The 14,098-nt window shown below is 33.4% G+C and overlaps 1 pseudogene; it reads right to left on the bottom strand.

Moving 5' to 3' along the window:
- Positions 1-5,039: 5,039 nt before the first annotated feature.
- Positions 5,040-13,460, bottom strand: LOC111292126 (polypyrimidine tract-binding protein homolog 1-like; annotated as a pseudogene).
- Between the last annotated feature and the right edge of the window lie 638 nt (positions 13,461-14,098).

The following is a 14,098-nucleotide window of genomic DNA, read 5'->3' as shown; positions in this document are numbered from 1 at the left end:
CTGGGGTAAAATATAAAGGTACAAAAATCTTTACAGTGCAATAACCAAATGTTTGAAGGGGATAGTATAAAAGAATAACAATGAAAGAATGAAAGAGGGGGGAGAACAAATTTGTTTCTAGATTTAGTCATTGATCAATTACTGTTAGTTACCCCATATGTAAAGCAGCTCTCCATGCACAGTTAAAAAAAATGGTAAACTATATTCTCAAGGCAAGTTCACTGCCTGATTTGACTCAAATTCTCTTGAACAACAGTAAAACTATTGGCACATCCAACCAGCATTGTCACTTCCAACCTGCAACAGGCATTCTGAATTACCCCCACTCCCACCCAAAGATAAAGAAACTTTTAATCCCAAAGTAAAAATACTATAGTTACTTTTTTTCTTTAGTATTTTTCCCAGGTACGAATGCTCCACCTACCAGCCCCTGTTTGACTTCAATTTCAGTGCATGTCTACTCGAAGCAGTGAACCTTCGGGCCTTGGTTGCCCTTTAGATAGGAAAAAACAGATACAGGCTACATAGCCAAAGCAACTGATAGAAATTTACTGTCAAAAACAAGTACTCCTACTCCTAGATTAGACACCATTTCTTTTTCTTTGAAAAAAAAAAAAAGAAAACTTTCCAACTGCGGAACTCTCGCATAGATTAATCTTCAATAACAGACAGTCTATCCATATAATATAAACATGTACTGTACTACACAAGGAAGAAGTCGAATCAAGTTATTGTTAACGTCAATCTTTTTATATGAGATTGGTCGATTAGATAATTTTAAATATGTTATAATAATATAATATAAAAATAAAAATAATATAATTTAAAATTTTAATAAAATTAAAAAAAAATATATATTTAATGTATTTATGCAAATTTAATATAATAATTTTTATTTATATATATTTAATATAAAATAAATATAACACAAATACTAAAATTGTTAAATCTGAATAAATTTATGGGATAATATTAAATATTTTCAAAAGCCATGATCTCGCGGGTTATGTCAAAAAAAAAAGCTTATTCGATTTTGCAATGAGATAAAAATGGCATACAATTACATAACCATATAGCAGTTAAATTTAAACCGTATCCGCAATAGTTTTTACCCACTTATATCTAATTCTACCCAGAGCTGGAATTGGAAATTTTGGAACATTGATTCAATCATAGTTGTTGGCAACTTTCTTATGATCCTAATAAAAATCTTGAAAAGCGTAAAACTAAAGATGATCAGAAATAGATGCACAAATTATTATATGCCATACATAGCTAGAAATTATAGGCTAACATCAGTTGTACATGGAGCCATAAAAATATCAGTCAGTCATTCAGTTGAGGTTACAAGTAGTTATCTTGCCTCTAAAAGGACCTTTCAATAATTTTTGACTCCCCTGGCTAAGCTAAAGTTTCTACAGTTTTTGTTGCTTTACCAGGGTTTTTTATTTTTTTTTATTTTATCATTAATGCAGTAAAATAGATGAGCATGGCACACTTCGTTGAGACAAGATTTTTCACTTTTCAGCTTTGGTATTTAGGTTTTTATATGGTTCCTATACTCTAATCCATTAACAAAATTTGGCCCTGTCCTGTTGTCCATTGCTTTGTGAGGCCTTGATTTCTCAAGCCACAATTTAGCTAAGCTGTAGTACCAAACCAAAAGAGGAGAAAGGTCTTGCTTTCTAAAAGTGGGATTGTTGAACTTGAAATTTAGTTTATTTAGTTTATGAAATCACTCTTAAAGTGACATTCAATATTTGATATTCGAATCTTAATATTTATAATTTAAAAAAAAAAAATTGTTCAAGCAGCTGCTATAACAGTCTAATGGACCATTGATTTCAGAAAATCCAAGACTTAAATCTAGCTTTCATTGAAGAGGATAGAGAAAGGGCCAGATACTTACCAACATACCAATCCACAAGCCATGCAAAAACATAATCATTTCCTTCAAAAAATAAGCACTTTTACTGTATATTTCAAGCAATGGTAATGAACAAAGCAAGCCATTGAGCTGGCAACACGTCTGCTGGTGCAAAAAGCCATCTGAATTCTTCTTTATTGTGACATATACTAGTGCAATAGATCGATGCTACATTTCCTTAACAATTTCTTGGTCTATATGAATAGCTACTTTGTTCACATGGCATTGATTAGTACTGTTCTGCTCATCCCAAATGGGGGATGTGAGGAAATGACAGATTTTGGACTCGTGCTAAAATATACTATTCCAATGGAATCAATAACATGCTGCCACTAGAACTCAAACAATAAATACAAAAAAATCAACAACTAAGCAATATGAATTACTATTATGATTATGAAACAAACCAACTTCAGATCCAGGGCCAGTGTGACAATGATGGACCAAATTAGTATGGAAGGAATCTAATTCTAGAACTTCAGTGTAACACATCCAGAGAGCTATAAGAAAAAAATATCATCCTGGAGAAAACCAACGAGACTCCATGTAAACAGTCTACGGCTGCATTTGGAAACGCGGTGGGAAGAGATACGGGCTGCTGTTTTGGCACCGTTTTGCGGTGCCATTTTGGCATTCCTACCATACTTCCAAATGCACCCTGCATATGTAGAAGGACAAACAGATTCAACCTTCTCAGGTTTAATGAAACAGGATATGGGCATGGGAGGAAGCTTCAGGCAAACCAAAAAAACTCTCTCGAATCAACTTTTTACGGCGAGTGACATCTTCATCTCTCAATTCAGAATCAAATTTAAGTTTTTCATAGATTAAAAATAGTGTCTCAAGAGCAATTGCCTTCTGCAATAGACGCTTAACTAATTCAATTTCGCTCTTATAGCTAAAGAAGTGATGTACTTTAATTATCTTCAAATTATGCAAAAATGCAACTGTTAGTTCTCCTTCTCCATTGTTAAGCTCAACAAACGATTGCTTGAAAGCATAAGCTTGAATATAATCATCAAACGCTTCCGAATACCTAGTTCTAAACTGCAAATCCACACAGAACAATAACATTTATGAGAATTAGTCTTGTAGACAATCAAAATTTTAAAACAGATGTGGAAAACTCACACCTAGTTCAATCTTCTCCAAAGAAGAGCATTGTCCCAAGAAGGCAAGAAGTGCAATCAGATCGGTCTCTTTCACAAATGGACCAAACCAAGAAAATACCTTAAGATTTTGGACATTTGCCCATCCATTGCTGTTCACCTTGAGTTCTCTAGCTACAAACTTTCCATTCCAAAAGGAAACACTAGAGATTTTAATCACACCAATCAAATTCAATAAAAGGAATAATTAATGAGAATACAAAGAAATAAATACCTGAGGAAACCAAGAATTAACACCAAGTTGCTTTACATGGATAAGATTTCCTACCAATGTGCTAATGTGCTCAAATTCTTCTTTATATTGTCTATTTGCCTGTTGAAAAACTCTGGCTTCAACAATGGAAGGCAAAGTACTCAAAGAAATCTGCATTAAATCTCCAAAGAATTGAACTGATGACAAATTTGACACATCAACTTCTAGATTCAAACCAATCCCATCCATCCAACGAAATACAAGGTGTTTAAGCCGCTTGCTTTGACAGCAATAAGTCTTAAAATTGATTAGCGTATAGAAACTAGCAATGGTCAAGCTCTCAAGAACAGGATAAATAGACATCAACTTCTTTAGAGTTTCATCTTCTATTGCACAATAAAAAATGCAAAGGGTAGTAAGCCAAGCAAAGGTTACAAAACCTGGTTGATTTGGATTAAAACGAAACCCCCTAAAAAAGGTTGCTCCAATGATCGAACATTGTCATGCAAATGAAACATGCTAGGCATAGCATAACATTCTTCAGGCAATAGTACGAGCAGAATAGCAGCAACTGAGAGAATCTGAACCTGCCTTGAAATGGCAAACTCAATGCAGTCTACAACATCAGGGTCCCAAAAGGGTCCTACACAAAACCCAATGCTGAATTTGTGGGGTTTCTAGGCTTGGTGATGGCTTAAAGTTTGCCAATGAAATTACATTCAGATTCATCGATCAATTTATAAGGTACTGTAATAGGAATGTCAATGACACGGCTGAATTTCCAGAGGTGGATCCATCTTTTGGACAAAATGTTGGTTTGAATAGGAAGTTCGGTTGGCAAGAAGGAGAGAATGTGATGGAGAATTGCATCTGGTAATGCACTGATCCAATCTTGTTCTTCAGACATGGTGGTGAAGACAAGAAAGAGCTTTGACTTTTTGAAGTTTCCAGATATTACTATTATATGTTATACTTCAATGGAAGTTTCAATCTTGTCATAAATTTCATGGGGTTTTAAAATCACTTAAAAATATTTCTATATTCAATTCTAATGATTTGATTCGGATTCAATTAGATTATTTTATTTTAAAAAAGGTAAAATAATTGCTTTAAAAAGGAAGAATTGTTTTATGACTATTTTGTGCTATTAAAATAATCTAATAATTTTTTATATTATATTTATTTTTTTATAAATCATATATATTTTGATTACAACACATTATCTAGAATCTAGATAACAAATAATTTTGGGTTTGAGTGAAAATAAACTGTTTTCAAGCCTAGCCTAACCTCAATTTTCCAGGCCAGGGGGTGGGCATAAAGTCTGGGGCCTATCTCAGTATTTCTGGGCTGCCTATTTCTCCAAAAATCCATGAGAAAAGTGGGCCTAAAAGGCCTTCAGTAGGCCTGGCTCTCTCATTTAACTTTTCAGGCCTTGTTTAACTTGCTTTGTGAAGGAATTGTAGGCCAACAGAGGAGTAATCCAAAAACCATTTCAATTTAGAGAAGATGAGGGTAATCCAAAAACCATTGACTTAATTTCTGAAGGAATTGTAGTGCAGATCTACCCTGAAATTGGAAGTGTAATAGAAAATTTTATCATTGGCAAGGTAACAGGGATAGTAAGTTAGTAACAATGTAAAATTCTTTGTTTTGTCTGCAGGATAATATAGCATGAAGGCATGTCTTTTACACTAATTTACCAATTCATTTTGAATGCAATCCCCTTTTACATCAATGATGGAGATGGTTTCAGAAAGAAAAAAAAAAAAAAAAACCTTTCAAGCCAACAAAAAATATAACTTCAATCATAAAGGCTCAGAGATCTGTGCGCCAAGTGATCGATTGGCGAATCTTTACCAAAAAATATGATGGAAAGACAGCTCATTTGAATTCACGAGGAAAAGACACTTGTCATTGACCATAATAAGGCGGCTGACCCGGTATTGGTGCACCACCTGGTCTATCATTAACCCCTAGCTGTGGCATTCTCATGGAAGACACACTGGGATGGGAAAAGGGTGATGAACCAGCAGATGTGGCGGCGTTCATATGTAGGGAGTGAGGGTGCTTGATATGCTTGACCAGGAACAGTCCCAGGAACTGATCCATAAGGTGGCATAGCCTGTAAATTTGGGTCCCAAGCTGGAACTTGTCCTGCAGAGGGTTGAGCCTGCATTGCAGCTGAAGCCGCATAGGCAGTCCCAGGGAACAATGGAGCACCCTGAGGACTCTGCCAAACATTTGGAGCGGCGGGCATACCAGGATCTTGTGTTGCAAGCAAACTTAGGTCTGAGATTGTGTAATCTCTACTTTTATCACTGGAAGCCTGCGCCAAAATGTGAACTAATTGAATCACACTGCGTGTCTGTCAAAACAAATAATAGAACTAATTTAGCAGGTAAGGGTAATCAAGTGTCAAGAAGCATACATGCATACATTTTAAGGCCCAAATGTTTTTTTCCATCAAGAACGGATCCCCTATCTTCTAACAACGTCTTTAATTTATTTTTTATATTTTTTTTTCTTATTAACTCAAAAGCACATATTTTTACCTTTACATTGAGATCAGTATGACGAGAGTATGATAGATGAAGCTTACAATAGCCAACATCATATATGCACTACGGTTGTGACATGTGAATGTAGCAACTTCTACATCAGTAAAGCCTATCAAAATATCTCTCTAACAAAATAGAACATGCATTGCGAAAAATACAATAATAATTTGCATGCCATAAGATAGATGTCCAACAGTCCCCAAGGAACACTTCATAGACCTTGAGACTTTCATCTTGTGGGTCTCAAGTTCAAATCTTTGGAAAGAACAGGTGAGAAGAAAACAAATATCCCACAATTATCAGAAATAGAACAAATTTCAAATGAAAAAGAAACAAAGCAAAGTAAAAGAAAGGTACCATAATAATAATGACGACACGTTTTTACATGAAAAAAAAAAAGAAAAAGGAAAAAACATTTGCATCAAACTTAAAACTGCAATGTAAATTAGATCTGATTTGCTCTGCTTCTAATCTCAGCTACCAGGCTCTTCACTTAGAGCAGCTTATGTGTGTGGAAAACTTACCACTACAACTAAGAGCAACTCCATCTCCAACAACCGATTTTTATTTTTACAGCAACATATATGGTCATCTTTCTTCAAATTAAAGAACAGCTAAGATTTCTTTTTTAATTGCATTGAAACAAAACAAACGAGCAATTCAGTAAGATATGCCTTTTGGATCTCGTGTCTTTCAGAAAAGAGGGCCAAGGTGCCGAAAGTGTGCATCTTAACAAAATCTCTTTACAAATAGGTGGCAAGGCACTTGTAACAATAGGGTATCAGCGGATAAGAAGGCATGCATTACCAAAAACATACATAAAGCAATTAAAAATTCATATGACGAAAGCATACCGGGATATTGAATTAGTGCCTGTGTTCCACCATTCTGCTCAAATATTGCAATCTTTTGGACTGTACCAAAGGCAGAGAATACCTACAAAAAGCAACCAGTAGAATAATATGACAAACTTTTCAAACAATGAACCTGTATTTTCATGTCAATGAAGTGCAACAGAATGACCTACCTTGTGAAGAGCATCAACTGTCACAGCATACTGCATAGTTTCAATTGAAGCAAGTAGGACATTTTTCTGAGTTTCTTGGTTTTTACCATCCGGAACAACTACAGGCTGGAGATTATATTAGTGACACCCAATATTAAAAAAATTGTTCAAATGTTTGTAAATGAACAGCTACCTGCATAAGTCCCTCTATCGCAATTGGATTGACAGGTAGGTATGGATTGGTACAGTCCCGACAGCAATGTGCAAACAAAATCAAATAATATAAATATTACACATGAAGTAAAAATGGATAGCCCAATGTCAAATAGAAATTTGCATCTAGTCAGGAGAGAAAACATATAAGAGTAACAAAGTGATGCTATTGCAAATGGATAAACAAGATGACATAAAAGATTATGGGCTCAAATCCAGAAGCATCCTGTTTCACAGCAATAGCAGATCAAGGAAATATGAGCATCCATTTGGTTCGGATTATATAACAAAGAGCAACTCAAAAGCTTTCAAAGGTATGCCAATCGAAGACTAGCTTAATTACAACCAACTCTATGAATGTTAAGGTCTTGAATTTGGTCAATGTTTCAGTGAAACAATTCCATAAATGTTCGAAGAGAAAAAAGGGCAATCACATTTTTACGAAGCATCACTCAAATGATAACAATGAGTATTAAATAGATAAAAATTAAATTTATGTACCCCCCCCCCCCCCCAATTAACTAGGTTCTTATGCCAATTTTTCAATATGCTGACACTCATAGTGGAGGCAATTGTTATGATTTGAAAATACTATGAAACAACTGAAATTCTAGAATGAATAATTGTTCAGCTAATAGAACAAACAGTTTGCAAATGTAAAACAGTTGATGGAAGTATTTTCTCCAAATACAAAGTTCCCAAAGACAAACACTAAAAAAGCTTAAAAGCAAACTTAAAATTAGATAATATACCGTACTAGCATGTTACAGGATAAGCTTCAATGTTTCCAGTGAATTACTGAAAAAGGGGAGGCTCCCACTCATGGTACCACCAAAGTGGTAATTCCACAATCAACATATAAACAACTGCAACTATACTGAGATTTGCAAATGCATGGAACTATAGTCAAAAGATTAAGAAAATTACTAAGCGACCATGACAATACATCTGTGTGCTGACTACTAGGCTTCACTAACACCCTAGATGTCAAAAAAGCACACAGATTATTTAGCAACATATCAGATGTCAAAATAAATATTTAGCAGGAATATTACTTAAGATTTCAGGAACGAACATGACCAAACATTGGTGAACTTCGAATAGCAAATAACTTCATATTTGTGGGTCCATGCTTATCTGCTCCGATGAGACTGAAACTTGATATTCGGATCAGTGTGTGCAGCATATGAGATTGGAGGTGACAAGAAGTAACATGATCTGTAAGCAAGTACCTAAATTCAAAATATCATGGTAAAAACATTATAACACAACCACATTGTTATGCAATTCCCAAACTACAAATGTATAATCAATATGAAGAAGAGAATTAAGTGATGCTAGAGAGATGAGAAAAATGACTGTGAAAGTGAATTTATGACTAGAGAAGAGCACGTGTGAAATGAGGCAAAAGAGTAGTATATACCTGGGAATACTTCTCCCATCCAAGGCATTCCTGGCTGAACATGCAGTTTCAGCATCAGTGAATTGGATTAATGCCTACCAACATCTGTCAAAAAAATGAGCATGTTATTGAAAGACACGCAATCTCCAAAGATCCAAAAGCATTTTTGACATCTCACCTGGAATTCAAAAGTGACAATTTTGTGCACAAAACCAAATGCAGAAAATACCTGAAACAAAATTAAATCAGATATGATCAGAAATCACAAACATAAATAAAAAAGAACATTAGAAACCATCATAATGATCGGTATAATGGGACAAATCATTGTTAGCAAATCCAAATGGATGAGAAATAAGTGCAGAATGACAACTGTGCATACATGCCTCAAGATAGACTTTAGAAAGTTGTACGAAGTACATGACAATATTTCCAAACTCTCTCCAACAAAGGAATCTATATAAGAGACATAACCATCTGTGATTCATCTGATTTCAATCAAAATGCTGCTATCTCTATATATGTAAAGAACAAGAAAAAATAACAGTTTAATTCATTTCAGATCTATAAGAAATGGCCCTGTAATCTCTAATTGAAAACCATACTCCTTAAATACGATGGTTTAAGAACATCAAGTATCTCTCATCAGTCATGTAAGAAATAAAACAAGGCTACATAAAAGTGATACTTTCACATATGGTACCTTTAACTTCCGAGATCTAAACGTAATAAGATCAATTTCTCATTCAATCTGTTGAATGGATGATATTTATTCATCTCTCTGTAGTAGTTGGCAATTCCGTAAAAAGTATACTGATTTAGAACAAAAGTTCACAAGATTTTGACACAACTAAAGTCGACCACTTTTAGAAGTAGAAACACAAGATATCTTCATTTAGTCATACAAATATGCTCCTTATCTTGGAGCACCCCTAAGCATAAGAGGCTTTAACATTCTTAGACTACCTATTATTTTAGCAGCAATTTAACAGAGAATTGGTAAGAACTGATAGCATTTAACTGAAGAAAATCATACGCCAGTAATAAGCACTTACCAAGTGAATGGTCTCAATGGTCATGTCATTAGCTTCCACACCTTCAATGGTAACCACCAACACATTTCCTGGGGCGTCTCCAGGATTCTTGTTGTTGACAATTTCATGTCTGTTTGAATATTGAATATACACAGTTTTTCCACGAACCTGTGCTGCCTCCTATGATGATGCATGGTATGAAACCATCGAAATAGGCAGATTTAAATCTGCCTGCAAATAAAAGTAACACCTTTTATTAACAGAAAACAATCACTGCTTTTAAAAAATTATCTAAATTTCACTATTCGAAATTAACCATCAAAATTTACACTAACAAAAGAAAAATAGAGGCCAAAAATTCAGATTTTTACCAAAAGACTAGATACCCTTCACCGAACACAATAAAACCGTCATCCAAAAAATCAAATCCATTTGGCAGTTAAGTTAACCAACCAAAATTCACATTTGCAAAATGAGAACAAAAGCAAAAAAAAGAATCAGATTTTTACCATGAGCACATGACTAACTAACCTTAATCTAACACACTGAAACAAAAGCATCAGTTCCCCCCCCCAAAAAAAGATAAATAAAAACTTTGCAATCCTGAATTAACCCTTTAAATTAAATAGAAAAATAACAAAATCAGTAAAATAGAATCAGATTTTTACCATGCCAAACAATAGAAACAAATCATCACAGGAAAAACTCAAATTTTTTCAATTTGCAAGTAACACATTGAAATTTACACTAGCAAAATACCAATAAAGTAAACAATAAGTAACTAATTAACTTTAACCTAACACAAAGCAATTTATTATTCTTTGGCCAAAACAAAGCAATATATAAATGTCACGACTCAGTTGTGACTTGGTTAGAGTTGTAGAGACTAAGAAGATAATAAAAAAGAATTGAGGAGAAAATATCTTTTTCATGCATGAAAGTCAATTACAGCCAATGAATTATTTAAATACAACTATTGTGTAACTATCGTTAAAACCACAAAAGTATTCCTAGTCAATAATTGGTAACTGATATCACCATTAGTATTCCTGATCAATAGATTAATAACTAACATCACCATTTTTCTTCTCGTATTCACCTATTCTGTTGTCAGTTTTCAATTCATATTTCAATGATTCTTGCTTATTTTTTGCCATAATCTTGTTCATGCAGCTTGTATTCTTTTCCATCAAGCTTATCACAATACCTTTTCCTTTACAAGATCCTTGTCCCATCAAAATCTGAAAATTGTGACTTCAATGTATAGTCTTTTCAGGTAGCATTATCAGGCCTTAAATTACGTGAAGTTGGGTGACAGCCTTATTGTGCCTCTTAACCATTTGTTTATCAATCACAGTAACAGGATATACAAGCGGTTACCCATTTTCATTAGTTTCTGGTGGAGCTAGGCTAGGAACTACTTTATTTCCTACATGGGATAAATCTTAGAAGTAGGAGGTAATTGCAATTTATAAACAACTAAACCAATCTTGGCTAATATGGGATATGGACCACAATATTTGGATGAAAATTTTAAACTCTTTTCAAGGGCCAAAGAGGTTTGTTTATAAGGTTGGAGTTTTAAGTACACTCCATCTCCCATCTTGAACTTTCTTTCACTTCTTTTATTGTCAGCATACAATTTCATTCTCTGTTGAGCTTTATTCAACTAATCAACCATCAACCTATTAACTTGTTCTCTATCTTTTAATATCTCTTCCGCATTCGTCACTCTTGTTTGACTACTTGTATAACCATACAAAGCCTAAAATGGAGACATTCCTATAGAAGTGTGATAGCTTGTATTATACCACTATTCGACTAATGGTAGCTTGCTTCAAACACTGATTAACCATTTCAGTTTGTCCATGATAGTAAGCTATACTCAAATAAACTATGGTTCTTAATAATTTCATCAACTCCTACCAAAATAGATTAGTAATGACTAGATCCCTGTTAAAAATAACATTTTATGGAGTTCATGTAGTTTATGAACCTGGCTAAAATATATTTTAGCTACTTCCATAGCTGTAAAAGGATGAGACAAAGGAAGAAAGTGACTATACTTAATGAATTTATCCACTATCACTATAATACAGCTAAATTTTTTAGATAAGGGCAAGCTTTCAACAAAATCCATGCTGATTACATCTCAAGCTTGTTATGGTATAAGAATTGGCTGCAAAAGACCAAGATAAGAAACATACTCATCTTTGTTCCTTTGACAGTTATCACACTGTTGGATATACTCACAGACTTATGTCTTCATCCCAAGCCAATAAAAATTAAGTTTAAGTCTGTGGTAGGTGGCCTGAATTCCTGAATTCTTGAATGCCCCCTTAACATGAATCATGCAAGGCTTGCAAACTTTTCTCCCTTAACTACCTATTATTACCTATATACACTTTCCCTTTAAATCTCAAAACTCTATTGTTGAATGAATAGTGAGAATTATCAAGAGGATGGATGATAGAAGCCTTAATTTGTACCTATGCCACTCTATCACCATTATAGTTCTCGATCTCCTTCACCCATTCTGGTATAAATATAGTTAATTGCAAGCTATAGCTTTGTGTTTCCTTCTCATGCTGCTTGGATAGGGCATCTATTGTTATATTCATCTTGCCCTTTTTATATTGTATTGAGTAATCTAGCCTAAGTAATTTAGTTAGTCTTCTTTTTTAAATGGTGATAGTCAACTTCTGCTCAAGCAAATGTTTTAAGACTTCATGATCTATCTTGATAATAAATGATTTTTCTTCTAAGTAATGTTTCCATTTTGTCATTGCCATGTTAATAAATAAGTATATTTAAAGGTTTCATGTTGACATTTTTTTTTATCCTTAGCATGTTGTACACAGTGCTACCTGTTAGAGCATTGATAGAGATTTCTAAATTACCATCCCCTTGCTTTATTTCATTGTGGATATCTTGACCATTGTCAATTGGTTCCTCAACATCTTTTTTTTTTTTGAAAATTTCTCCCATTTAGTTTGCAACAATGAAGCCAAATCAAAACTACCAACATGCCCTTTCCTCTTGGATCTAGTTGGGTTGGAGATTTTTTTTTTTTTTTGCAGTTAGGATATCAGCATCTTGGTTAAGCTATTGTGATTCTTAGCCATCTTGATTTCAAACTTCTTCTTTTGATATTCTTATATTTTTTACATGAAGGTCTATGTTGCCTTCATGTCCTCTAACTATGTTAAGATGTTCTAAACCTGTTCATGTAAACTATTCAATAGAATCTCTTTAGCTATAGAGAATGGTGTCCTACTCTTTTCCAGTGTTGATATAAGTTTGCAACTAGTTCTGATATCAATTTATCATGACTCAATTTTGACTTGGTTAGGGTTTTAAATGCTAAAAAAAGAATTAAGAAGACTAAGAAGAGAATATAAGAGAATTGATGAGAAAATATCTTTTTTATTTGTGAAAGTTAGTTATAGCCAATCAATTATTTAAATACAACTATTATGGAACTATCACAAAAGTGAAAAATACAAAAGTATTCCTAGCCAATAGATTGGTAACTAACATCACCATTAGTATTTCTAGTTAATAGATTAATATTTGACATCACCATTTTTCTTCTCATTTTCATCCATTCTATTGTCAGTTTTTAACTCTTCTCTTAGTGATTCCTACTCATTCTTTACCATAGTATCTGTCATAGTCTTGTTCATGTTGTTTTTGCTATTTTCCATCAAGCTTATCACAATAAATTATAAAAAATAAATTAAAAAAAAACTTTGATGGATGTGGAAGTTTTTGAATCCAATAAAAGCTTGGTTTCAATTAGTGTCGATGTTGCACTAAGTGTTAACAATCTTCCTAAAGGGTTTACAAAGCCCAACGAGTTCGTCTCCATACGCTCCTATGAGAGATTATTGATATAGATGACCTTAAATAATGTCTGGGTATAACCGAACTGGGGTTGGCTTGACGTTTACATTTAGGGGACATTTGGTTCGCGAAATCTTAGATTTCAAAAAAAAGTGTGATACCCAAGAAAATGTGATACCTGATGTTTTCTTTCATTTTCAGGGTATTTTATATTCAGATTCACTCATTTGGTTGTGAAAAATTCACATATATTAATTCTTGTATAATTACCATAAATTCATTGACAAACTTATAGCAACCTTTCATTTTGTTTTATTAATAATAAATACTCAAACGACAAATGATACCTTTAGTAACAAAAAAAATATTTTAATTGATTGTTATTTTAATTTATAAAACATCATTAATTAAGGCATTTGTAAACATGAATGCCTTAATTGATAGGGTAAATATTATTTAAAAAAGGATAAATTAAGGTATTAGTATACAGAAACTTCTTAATTGATCTAAATTATAAATTATAAAATAGATCAATTAAGGCATTTCTGATTATTTTAAAAGATTTATTCCCTATTCTTAAATCTTGGAAACCCAAATGGCTAATACAGTTGAACGATAAAAGTTGCAATACATGTATTTTGCCTAAACCCATCAACCCATTCATTTGGCATTTTGGTTTCTTCATCTCTTTCATTGTTGCAGATCGTGAATCACTTAACGCCATCGTACATAGTTTCACATAGTATA

Source organism: Durio zibethinus, chromosome 10 (assembly GCF_047325235.1).
Source record: "Durio zibethinus cultivar Kanyao isolate XHJ-2024 chromosome 10, ASM4732523v1, whole genome shotgun sequence".
Classification (NCBI taxonomy): Eukaryota; Viridiplantae; Streptophyta; class Magnoliopsida; order Malvales; family Malvaceae; genus Durio; species Durio zibethinus.
Note: the sequence above shows the minus strand (reverse complement) of the source record. Positions and strands in the feature narration are given on the sequence as shown.